This window comes from Hyaena hyaena, unplaced genomic scaffold, assembly GCF_003009895.1.
Source record: "Hyaena hyaena isolate Hyena2069 unplaced genomic scaffold, ASM300989v1 scaffold_422, whole genome shotgun sequence".
In the NCBI taxonomy this organism is placed as follows: Eukaryota; Metazoa; Chordata; class Mammalia; order Carnivora; family Hyaenidae; genus Hyaena; species Hyaena hyaena.
Window position 1 is genome coordinate 1044427 of NW_024081056.1, and position 13178 is coordinate 1057604.

The following is a 13178-nucleotide window of genomic DNA, read 5'->3' on the forward strand; positions in this document are numbered from 1 at the left end:
AGACAACGTGACACTACAGAGTTCTCTCAAAAAAAAAAAAACTATTTCTTTTATTAAGCATGTATTTCTAGACCTGGATTTGATATCTTTGTTCTGGTTAATAAATGATCACAACAAATACCACTATATACCTATCAGAATGGCTAAAATTAAAAAAACAAAAATGATAGCAACAACAAAAATCAATGGACAATTCAAATGTTGGTGAAGATATGTAAAAGATAGAATCATCAAGTATTGCTGATAAGAATTTAAGAGTGCAGCCATTTTGGAAAATAGTTGGCAACTTCTTAACATATGACATATACTTAATATACAACCTAGCTCTTCCACTCCTGGCACTTACAAGTTTTTACCCAAGATAAAATAAAACGTATTTTCTCCAAAAAAACTATTCAATTATAATAGCAGTGTTAATCTATAATCACCCAAGCTGAAAACAACCCAACAGACATTCAACTGGTGAATGGATGAATGAACTGTGATTCATCCATACCTGGAATACTACTTAGTTAAAAAACAAAAACAAACTACTGATACACATGACAACATGGTTGGATCTCAAATGTATTATGCTAAGAAAAAGAAGCCAGACACAAAAGGCTACATATTGTATGGTTGTATTTATATGACATTTAAAAAAGGAAAACCATAAGGACAGAAAACCAAGCAATTGTTGCTAGGGAATAGAGGTGGCAGGAGGTAGAAGCTATAAAAGAGCCAGGAGGGAATTTAGAGCAGGGATGGAACTGCTTCATATCTTGGTGGAAGTAATAGTTGCATGACTGTGTATGTCCATGTTCATAATGAACACTGAGGGGTGCAGATCATGGTCCCAGGGTCATGGGATCAAGCCTTCATACTGCTCTGTGCTGAGCATGGAGCCTGCTTGAGATTCTCTCTCTCCCTCTGCCCTTTCACTTGCTCATGCATGCACACCTTCTCTCTTTCTCAAAACAAACAAACAAACACTGAAAGGGTAGATTTTACATGTGTAAGTTATACTTCTATAACCTAACCTAATAATAATAATAATAATAATAATACCCTACAGTTCTTTCCCAGTTTCCTCTACCAGATCCTCGTTTCTTTCCTTGTTTCCTTATTTGTGGAAAACCTGAAAAGCTACATAGTATTGTGTCATTTGGATGAACTGTCACTAGCATGACAAGTTTTCTCTTTGAGGACACTAGAAAAGCAGTCCTGCTAACATCCAAGTCTCTGTAAGGGTCTTTAATTAGGTAAACCCCAAATAGCAATAGTACCACTGTTTGACTTCATTACCATGCATTCCCTGTTTCGCAGAGTCATTTTAATGTACAATATGGGGAATTCCTGGATGAAAATGGGCATGTAGGAACGAGTAGAGGAGACATAGAAATGGAAAAATATAAGCACATAAAAGCAGAGTCACATCATGGTTCATCTCAAGGTTCGACTCCCCTTTATGAAGCCTCAAACCATTAACCTTCTTCAAAAAAATCTGCCTTTGTTAAGGAACTGTACAACTAGCAGCAACATTTTTTTATTAAGACTCTCTGTATGTCTAAGCATTTTTAATGACCCCCATTGCCATGGCACCATCTGGACACCTGACATTTTAAAAACAAACATTTCAGCATAATTGATGAGTTCTACCTTAGATGGCTATTATGCAGGTCTGACTGCTAAACGTACAGGCAGCCCTCATTCCACCAAATTAAGCCTTGCTAAGCAGAAATATCACAAAGAGCATATTAGCATGGGTATATTGTATAGGAAACTTAACCTGAAGAGACCCTTTATAGCAATATGAGTGATGGTCTCACAAAAACCAAAACATGCAAAATAACTTGGTGAATTTTGGCCAGAAGCATAATCATAATGGAGAGGTCACTGGGAGGTGCCAGTATTGCAGATAAGCTCTTATTTACAAAAGCTCCAGAGAACACTCAGCTAACAAATGACCCATCCAAGGAATAATTGGTTATTCCGCCTTCCAGTACCACAGGGTATACCTTTGCCAATTACCCCTTAAACTACCACAGGGTGCGTTAAAAGTGGGAAAATTAAAATGAATTTTAATCTGTGCATCTGTTATTTACAAAGTACTTTGACTCATGCAGCCATTCATTCCACATAATATATGTTCTTGTAATACTTTCAACAGAAATGTTTTATATTCAACTTTATGCAAAGTACTACTCCAGGACCTGCAGATGCAGGAATAAGAAGAAGAGACAATATTTCTACATCTTTGGAAGTGAAGTTCCACCTGGAGACTTTAGACTCAATTTGTGAGTTAAATCCCTCTTTTACACATCAGAAAACTGAGACTCAGAAAGAAGGACTTGTACAAGGTTACACCACTAATAGGTCACAGAAATGGCATTGGAATCTCAGACACCAACATAATACTTTTTTTTTGCACAATACAGGAAACTTGCTCCAGACAAGAACCTCCTGCCTTGTTTACTTCAGACACCCCAAGAAAATTAGTATTGAAAGTCCTCTCTGGATTCAATACTTAAAACTCTGGATCAGGGTTTAAACATTAGAGATTTAGGGGAACTTAGGAGAGCCAAAAGATCACAACTTCCATCAGCTTAATTTAGGTATTTTAGGAGTTTGATAGAACTTTTGGAATACCATTTTGAACTACACTGCTGTGGTGGGAAAAACACATTCAGGATTCTAAAAGAAAGATTCACATATCAACTTTTGGAGCCTATCAATCTACTACATCTGATTTCTAACCCTCTGGTTTGTAAAATCCACTTTTCCATGCTAGCTTCCTGCTCACATCATCCTGAGTAAAAATAGACACTCACCACATTTTTTTTTTTCTTCTTCTATTCTTCTTCTTCTTTTCAGAATTGTTCTCCTCCAGTGAGGACCTCTGTCTAGTTTCTGCCCACTTGACTTCTGCTTGAAGTAACTGATTTCTATCACTAATGTCCTGTGTGTGTGTTGGGGGTAAGGAGGCAGATAAAAGCTTTTATACCACAATATTCTGAAATTTTAGTCAAATTACTCTATCACACCTAAAGTTTTTCTTTTGCCTTACAAAGATTATTAACAAAGTTTGAGTCATAAAACCTCATGGTATATATTATATAGGAAGATAGGACATATATCCTTTCCAAATGAACAAGGAAATACTTCAGCTCAGGTCAAGATCTGAAGGTGAGTTGGAGATCTGCATCAGGGTCTCTACTATCAGCACAGAGCCTGTTTTGGATCCTCTGTGTGCTCTCTTTCTGCCCCTCCCCTGCTAGTTCTCTCCCCCATCCAAAAAAAAATAAATATAAATAAATAAATAAACTTAAAGAAAAAGTAACACAAGACTTTTCAGAAAAATCATATTTGTGGATTTTAATATTAATGAGACACTAAAGTATATTAAAAATTTCCATGTGTAAATTATAATGAAAAAAATTAAATGAAAGCCAAGTAATGATCAAGCTATTAATTAGCCACCTCATACTAAAGACCAATTTACAGAAGCAATATTCAAAGGGAGGCTACATCAATAACAGTGTAAAATAAAATTAATTATCCCATTATATAAACAACTTTTTGCCATCTTTGGAAGTTACGACTAACCTTTATAATTAATTGTATGCCTATAGAAGCAGAGAATTTATAGTACAGAGGTATACCTTACAAACAGAATTTTTAACATCAGCAAAAGGCCCTATATGATATCAACTTTGTATTGATTGGTATTTTACATATAACAAGAATTCTTTTTTCTAATCTTAAGAATTTATTTGTTTGGCCTTAATATGACTACTTCTGCTTATTTCTTTGTGCCCAAATCCATGTCTTTGCAATCTGCTTAATATCCTACTCCCTCTAGGACTTGAGGAATTTGCTCTTGCTTCGCAGGCTCTCTTCAAGACATTTGGTCCTTCCCTACCAGCACCTCATCAAAGAGGAGTCCCCCCAATGTACTATCTGCCCACAGGCTTCCTTGTGCTCCCTCCCTCCATAGAGTTTCAATGTTACTTTCAGTGACATGTTGGATTCTAATCTCAGTGGTTGGAAAAACCTATTATTATATGTTCAGGAATTTTGTTAGTGGAGCCATAACTGGAAATAAGCCACAGTAAAACTTTAAAACAAAGATATCCTCAAATGTTTTTTACCTCTGGAGAGCTGGTTTATCAACAACACTGGATCATTGTGACTTTCAGAATGCATTAGATAACTGTGTTTGGACCTCCTGACAATGAACTATTATTGACATATTTATTTCATATCATATTCTACTGGATCTTGCCCTAGTACTTTGAGCTCGCATTACTTTAAAGTGACTACCTGATTTCAGTAAGTCAGTGTGGTTACAGATTCTATTTTCTTCTGCTTTCCCCATATTCTTCTATGAGCAACCAAAACATGAACAGCTGAATCTGAAACTGTGCTTTTCTGAATAGTCTGAACAGTTTGTGTCCTGCACCTGGTCCTGTCCTTCTGTAACACAAAGCTTCCTTCTGCTGGCCCCAACTATTAAAATACATGTATTTGTATTTTTTGCCTCTAAAGTGCCAAGTGTGGTAAAGAACATAAAAAGAAACAAACCCCCAAAAATCCAAAGCACTACTGTTCTTCACTATAAATACAGTTTGACTATTGTTTGGGGAAGTACACATGTGAAGGCAGGTAAGCTAAGAAAGGACTGGTTCTATGGTAATGATTGTCTACTAGATCCAAGTATTCATCTTGGGTGCTCTTATTTAAACAGTTAAACAGTTGGTTGTTTAACAGCTAGTTAAACAGTCATCTACTCAACTCTATTGTGGGTATTTTTAGCAATAAATAGTTAAATGTGGATAACCACCTGAGCTTTGATATAACCATTAGCAAGAAAGTTGAATTGCCCCTTCAAACTGAATTTCCTTAACTAGGTCTCCATAACTAGCATGTTTATTAACCAGCTTGTGACAGCTGGTGAAAAGCCTTTCTCCTCTTGCCATGATTATTAATGACTTATCTCTATACCTAAAAATTAAATAAATCACAATCTCTGAATGAGTGATCATATTCCAACATGTAGAGAGATAACAATACGTCAATAAAATCTTCAGGTGATTTTGCTACCTTTCAAGCAAGCTATCTACTTACTGGTCATTTGGCCACTGCACCCTAAAACAGATTCAATCCGTGGAATGGTCCCATCTTGCCACAAAATATTTGCTGTACTGCAGCGACCAATATTGAATATACAGTGCACTTTATATTTCTCCTCCAGAAAAATATTTGTGTATTCTTATGGACTTTGACGTCTTATATATCACAGTTTTGTTCTTTAAAAGAATTTAAGGTAAAATTCTAATGTCAAGCCAAACCCCAAATTATTAAATGTTTTGACATTCAATATTATTCTTATCTGTGCAATCTATAATTTAGAAAGCACCCACATTATCTTACTCCATTTTAAAATCTAATGGTACTACACAAAAACTTGAAAATATCTCTGGGACATATATGAAATATTTTTAAAATATAAAATAAAATAAATCCTTATATGCTTATCTTCCTCCTGTCCTTCAATCAACATGATTTCTAGCTGGGGCTATATAACCATGGCAATTTTAAATCACCTATTTGTGTTCTAAACATACGGGAATTCTAAGCTTTTGGCATATAACCCTCTGTGGCTGTTCTCTTAGTTGGCTCTTGTGAATGGGATGATCAAGTTCTGGGATGACAGCATCCCCTATAATTCTTCCCAAATGTTTCCCTTCCTGACATTCTCTAGCCATATGGATCACTCCCTTATTTAAAAGGTGAAAAAGTGCCAAGGAAAAAAGAAATTTATGTTTGGATGATATAGCCACAATGCAAATTAGAGGACTGAGGGCCAAAAATACCTGTGTATAAGAGGTAAGATTGAAAATCAAACCTCCCCTAGAACCCATTAAACTCATCTCTTGATGGAGAAAGAAGAGAGGAACAAGTTAATAAAATTACTTAAAATGAGTAAGTGTACTGAACTGAGCCATAGCTCAGATTTGAAACACATGTGTATACAAAAAGAAATTTGGCTTATTTTGAAGCAGGTTTTATTCAATTGAGTAGGGCATGGGGAAGCCAAAAATGAGCTAATTTTCAGTGCCATTTGCATTATCTGCCAGGTGTTAAACCCATTACAGACCATAGTATCATTTACTGGAATTATCCATTCCTTCATTATCTACACTCTCTTTATGCCCTCTAGTGCATATATTTTGAGCAGATCTTCAGGAGGAAAGATCCAAATATTTTGTTATGGCAACAGTTTGCTTCCATTTGTTGAAATGGCAGCAAGTAAAATGAACTTGGGGACCTGAATAATAAGTCAGCCAACATTATGTTTTGGCCAATTTCTATCTGTTTAGTTCATTACTAAACATTTTAAATGATACAGAAGAAACAGAAAACTTGGTGTGAGTCCCAATTTCCTCCTCTAAAAAGTAGGGATAAAATGGCAGCTACTTTAACCCGGTTGTTGTAAAAACAAGAAATAGCACATGTAACTGAACACAGCATGGTGAATAGCACAGAGTGGGTGCTTAATAAATAATATCCTTATTAATATTAATGAATTCATAATTTTCACATGTGAGAGAAGAATGTCATACCTGAAATAACTGATGAACAAAATAAAGAGGTATGAAATTAATCTGTATCCTGAGTGAGCCACCCAACACTAATAGATTATTTAAAGAGGTGACTGCAATTATACTCCTCTGATCTTTTCAGCAAAAGGCCATTATTTAAAAAGCTAAGCATAAGAAGGACTAGTAGACAATTTCTGCAGCTCTCAGCTGTAGAGGATGATGGGATTGCTCCCATGGGTACCTTTTTAATAAAGTTCACTTTATTATTCTCTAATACATTTTAGCAAAGCTTCAGTGGCCATAACCATGACTTTCTTAAATAGGAGATACTTTTTCTTCTCAGAAGAGCAAATTGAGATTTCTTTTCGTAATTGGGTAGTGTCTGAAGACAAAGTCATACTTCTCATCATCCAATGCCTGGTTTACTATTCTGGACCAATTAACTAACTTCACTAAATTGTAGTCCTTGCTTTAGAAAAATAAAGCTATGCATTCAATGATTATCTGGTTAAAACAGAGCTCCGTAATTTCCTTTGCTAGGAAACTTTTGGGGCTTCTAGCTAAATAACCTACATTTTTTTGCTTCCTCATATGTTAAATAACTTTTTTTATCTCTGTAGAATGAAATGCTTCAATGAACCATAAGATGGCTGCTGTCTGGTTTAGAATGAAGCATAGTGCAACTGATTCAATGAGGACTTCTCTCACCATCATCTCTGAAGCACATGAATTTAGCTGTCAAAAGAAAGATTGGAGGTGTATCCAGCTGACTCTGTAATATGATTTTCAGCATTAAAGTCTGAATCTGTCATTCTAGATCCTCTTACAATAGAAATGCTGTGAGAGCAAACATACTGATGCTAATTTATAAACTTAGATTTTTTCTTATTATCCTTTCTTTTTGTTGCTCTTATTCTTCTTTTTCTTCTGAAGAATGAACAAGGAACTCTCTTTATGTTGGGTAATAGACAAAGCCAGAATCATCCATTCCCTTGGTATTTATGAATTCAATCTTAAAGGCTAATGCTATTCTGAAGAGTCACTGATCCCCAGAGTTCTATCTCTCTGTAAGTGGCTTCTTCTTGTTAAAATGGAGATTGAACTATAAATTTGCAATTCCCATTGGGCATCAATTACCATATTTATTCACATAATCTGTTATTTTACCTTGAAATTAGAAAAAGATATTATGTAAGCATCAGCCTGCAGGTCTAATTATTAATTTTAGGGAACATTATTAAGATTTTAAATCCATTTCTATAATATTTAAAGAAAAAGTTTCAAACTTTACCATTTTAAAGAATGAAGATTATAATTAATTATAGTTTAAACGATCCTATAGACTTTTTTTCAATGTCTTTTTGTTTGTAGAGTAGGAAAAAAACTGTTATTGAGGCAGTACCAATCTATAAGAAAAAGATGGAGAAAAATGAATTTTGAAATATTGGTGGGTAATATTTACATTTGGTATAGTGAAGTAAAAATCAATAAGTAAGCCTAAGAACTCTCTCTTCTACCTGGACCTATACTAAGTATAGGTATAGGAAGCTCACTGACTACTTATGACATTTAATGAATGTTCATACTAAGAAAATAAAGTTCATCTTATGTTAACCTCTTCCAACTTTATGATTATTTTATTTTTTTAAATATTTTGAGGAACAGAGTTAGACAGCATGAGTAGGCAAAGAGCCAGAGCCTGTGCCAGGGATTGAACTCTAGAACCACAAGATCATGACCTGAGCTTAAGGTGGATGCTTAACTGACTGAGCCACCAAGGTACCCCTACCATTGTTTTGAAGCATAAAGTTGAGAGTGTATGCACCGACATGCATTAAATAAATAAATGGGAAAAAATTTAATATTATTTCAAATTATGAGCAAGGTTGTAAGTAAAGTTATACATTAAAATATATGGTCATACGCCTTGGGAAATTGTAAAACATTAATCCCAATAGACCTTTTAAGCTGTACCCTTTCACACTCAACCACTTGATTTTGTTTTCCACACCAGTTTAGTGTTAACTGGTAGCTCCAAAGATAGTTCAGGATGAAAGAGGAACAAGAAAAATGTAATCCCCATTACCTTCAAAACTTCTGCAAATAACAGAATATAAGGGAAAATAAAGTGTCCGTCATACAAATACATATATTTTGAACAAGTACCTGACTAATGTTCAATATTTACTCTGTGTGTGTGTGTGTGTGTGTGTGTGTGTGTGTGTTCTTGGCCTGATTTTTGTTTCTAAAATTATCCAAACTTATCAATAGTTACTTCTAACCATTCAGGAATTACTGTAAACTTTCCATCAATTCCATAACCTTCCAAGAGAGTTCCATGCCTTTACCCTCCCACCTTAATCTGAACCTGTTGGTTTGATATATAGCTGTTTTCTTGGGACTTCTTTTCACCCCTTTCTAGTGTCCGGCCCCTTGGTTCTTGGATCTTTGTTTTATTTTGTGTGGTTTATTTCCAAGTGTTGCTTAAGCATATCCTCCAGTTGGTTCTTCTGAAAGAATAGATAGGATGTGATTCTTAAAATATTTTGCCTGTCTGAAATTGCCTTTACTGTACCTTCAGACTCTATTGATAGTTTAGATGGATATGTAATTCTAAATTGGATATTAATTTCTCTCTAGAAGTTTGAAGATGTCATATCTTTTAGCATCCAATTATTTAACACTTTTTTCAGAACTACATTTCATTTTTATTTCCACCTGTTTGTATGGACCTATGATCCTCACTGTCATATCTGCTGCCTACAGTCCTTGAGCTTACAGTCTTTACCCTGGTTGTTCATAATTTCCCCATGATGTGCTTCACAGCAGCTCTTTTAAAAAATCCATATGTGGAACAGATATTAAATTCTTTCCAACTGGAGAATCATTTCCTAGGGGGATTTTCTTTCCTTATGTCTTTGTTATTTTCGTTCTTTTAGATTTTCTGTGGTCTTTCCTTCTGGAAGTCATTTAGGTCAGATGTTGTTTATCTTGTATTTATTATCTCATTAAAATATTTTCTTACTGACCATCACTTTTCTTTTTGGTTATTTTTCTGGGATATTTTCTCAACTTTATTTTACACCTCTCCCTTTATGTTTTTGCCAGTCCTCTATAGTACTTTAAAATGCAGCATTCCTTAGTTTTTTCTTTCATTGTTCTTTTTTTAGGACTTGTACCTTTGTTTGTATCTTTATTCGTTTTGTTCTCTTTTAAGTTAAGAGTGTTGTTCATACATTTGATCTTTGACTACCTGAGTCAAAAAGTTCTTATAGGAAGTTCTATGTCAATATGTGTATGTGGTGAGGAGCTTTATGATAGGGTGATGGATACTGAGGTAGCTTTACTTTGGAACAACAACTTTTACATATTGTTATATGTGGCTCTTTTCTCAGAGACAATTATGTTTTTCCAAAGATTAATGCAATTTAATTCCTTGTTTTTATACTCTGGGAATAGGGAGTTGGTGTCTAAAAAGGATATTTGGGTTTCTGATACTTTTATAGTTTCTGATCAGTGCCTCAATCTCAGACTTTTTTTGTGTGTGTTAATAGCCTTGATTTTAATTAATTTTATCTAAAGTTTATAGTTCTGATCTCCTGGGAGAAAAGGGAAGAGGTGGCCCTGTAGCCAGATATGAACATGGGAACATGGGATTTGGTGATCTAATCATATCCTAAAAACTTCAAACAACTCTTCTGTTTTTCAGGGCTAAGCACTTTTCTTTATTCTCATATACAACGTAAATACAAGTGGTGGGAATGGTGCACATCACAGTTATCTAAGCTATTGGCATACAGGATTAAAATTTTTCTACTTTGATAATTTATCCACTTTCTGTCTTCCAAAATATGTTGACATATTTTAATCCTTTTTACTCCTCTCTTATCCAGTTTGTATTTGTATTATAGTTTCTAAAAAAATTAACATATTTTAGAGGTGGTTTTGAAGGCAGCAAAGACCTTTGAATTTCATACACCATGTTTTGCCTGATGATTGTAGACTCTACTTAAGCACACATTGATTATGAGACTTGTACTAATACAAGATTCAGTATTCTAATGAACTCCTAATAGCATAGTACCACTCAGACAGAAATGTTTCTTCTTGTTACATAATATAAGATAGGATTCAATTTGAATGAGAGACTCAAGAATAAGTGATAGTGTGGTTTTATTAGCCATCTGATATTAAGATATGGGCTGGGAAATACTTACCATGAAAGTTGAGTTCCAAGGAAATCATGACTTCATTTTACCCGCTGAGAGAAATATCTTCACCAAGTTATGCTACTTAATATTTCCTCTTTTTAAAGAGTGCTTAAAGGAGCACCTGGGTGGCTCAATCAATTAAGCAACAACTTCGGCTCAGGTCATGATCTCACGGTTTGTAGGTTTGAGCCCGGCATCGGTTCTGTGCTGACAGCTCAGAGCCTGGATCTTGCTTCGGATTCTGTGTCTCCTTCTCTCTCTGCCCCTCCCCAACTCATGCTCTGTTTCTGTCTGTCTCAATAATAAATAAAAACATTAAAAAATAAAGAGTGCTTAAATTATTAATTATACTAGCAAAGAGTGAATGACCAAAGAATTTATAAGAAGTACAAGAAGAAACTCTGCTAGTTTAATCTTCTTCCATTTTAGATATTAGCTAAAACGTAAAAAACTACTAGAGTTAGAGGGGCGTCTTGGTGGCTCAGTCGGTTGAGCATCCAGCTTCAGCTCAGATCATGATCTTATGGTTCGTGGTATCGAGCCCCACATCGGGCTCTGTGCTGACTGCCAGTTCAGAGCCTGGAGACTGTTTCAGATTTTGTATCTCCCTCACTCTCTGACCCTCCGTTGCTCATTCACTCTCTCTCTCTCAGAAATAAATAAAAAATTTAAAAAAAGACAAGGCCAGACATTATGTACCCTCTGTGATTCAAACTATAAACAAAAAGATGCATGGTCCCATCAATTGCCCCAAATGTTCGCCCATTTTCCTATATACAACACTGTGACTGTGATAAGAATTATCAGGTTGATTCCTTCTTAATAAAGTATCAGTAAATTCTTTTAGTTGCACTGGGAAACATTCTTCTAGACCTTTCAAGTTTTGTTTGTTGTACAATTAACTTATTCATAAACATTTATTTGTATACTGTATCTACGAGACACTCCACTGGTGACACAAATAATTAGATGATATTCTACCTTCAAGTTGTTCTCCTTCTTTTGGAAATTATAGGCATATAAACACCCTTCTATAATGGATTACAGTAAAAACTATTAGAAATTACTTAGAGTACCATGGGATTAAAAGAAAAAAAAAACATATAAAATTCATAGTACCAGAAGGGAAGAATCTTTAAGGAAGCAGCATGATAAATTTAGGAGTGTTAAAGCACAGGATGTATGGAAGTGAGAAGAGGGTAGAAAGGTAAGGCTAGATATGAAGGATAGAATCAGTTTATGAAAAGTCTTAAATTCTTTTTAAAAAGTTTGTGTCAAAGCTGGGGATGAGACATGTAATAATCTGCATTTTAGTATCATCGTTCTAGCAGGATAAAATTATAAATAGAATTCAAGTCTTCATTCCATTGAGGCAAATCTGTCCAGCCAAAAAAAGGGACCAAACGTTACAAACATAGACGATCTTTCTTATAGCAGAGCTAAAGAGTAAGCCAGGTGAGCTATTGCATTCTTATTGACCTCTGGCTTAACGTTCTTATCCAAAATTGTGGAAGAGAAGGCTAATTAAATCAGCTTAAAAATTGTAAAACAGCTATTATCTAAAAATCAGAAATTTGTAAAAAAATTTGCTTGAGGGGGTACCTAGCTGGCTCAGTCTGATAAGCATCAGCTTCAGCTCAGGTCATGATCCTGCAGTTCATGAGATGGAGTCCCACATCAGTCTCTGTGCTGACAGCTCAGAGCCTGGACCCTGCTTCAGATTTTGTGTCTCCTTCTCTCTGGCCCTCCCCCACTTGCACTCTCTCTCTCTCCACCCCCTCTCTCTTTCAAAAATAAGTAAACATTTTTAAAAAAATTTAAAAAGCTTGCTTTAAGAAACATAAAAAATGAAAAAAGGACAAAGTTACAATGTTGTCTCTTTTAATATTTTTAACCAATTGGATGCCTACTTATCCTATGTCCTAGCAAACAAAGCTACAGCCCTTAATAGGTTGTTAATTACCCATACTTTTCTCTTCTATCACTTAATAAGAATGTGTTCTAGTGTTTTCAATCTGTCAACTTCATGGAAAAAGAGAGTATAAACTTTGCACCTATTATATCATTAGCCCTGGTTGGTTGATGGTGTAAAAAAAGGCATAAAAAATCAAAAGGTGTGGGGCACCAGGGTGGCTTAGTCAATTGGGCACCTGACTTGGGCTCAGGTCATGATCTCACAATTAGTGGGTTTGAGCCCCATGTCAGGCTTTGCACTGTCAGTGTAGAGGCTGTTTCAGATTCTGTGTGTGTGTCTCTCTCTCTGCCCTTTCTCCCTTGCTCATGCTCTATCTCTCTCTCTAAAATAAATGAACATTTAAAAAAATCTAAAGATGAAATTATGTCTTAAAATATTCCAACAACTATTTAACATGATCTTTGGAGT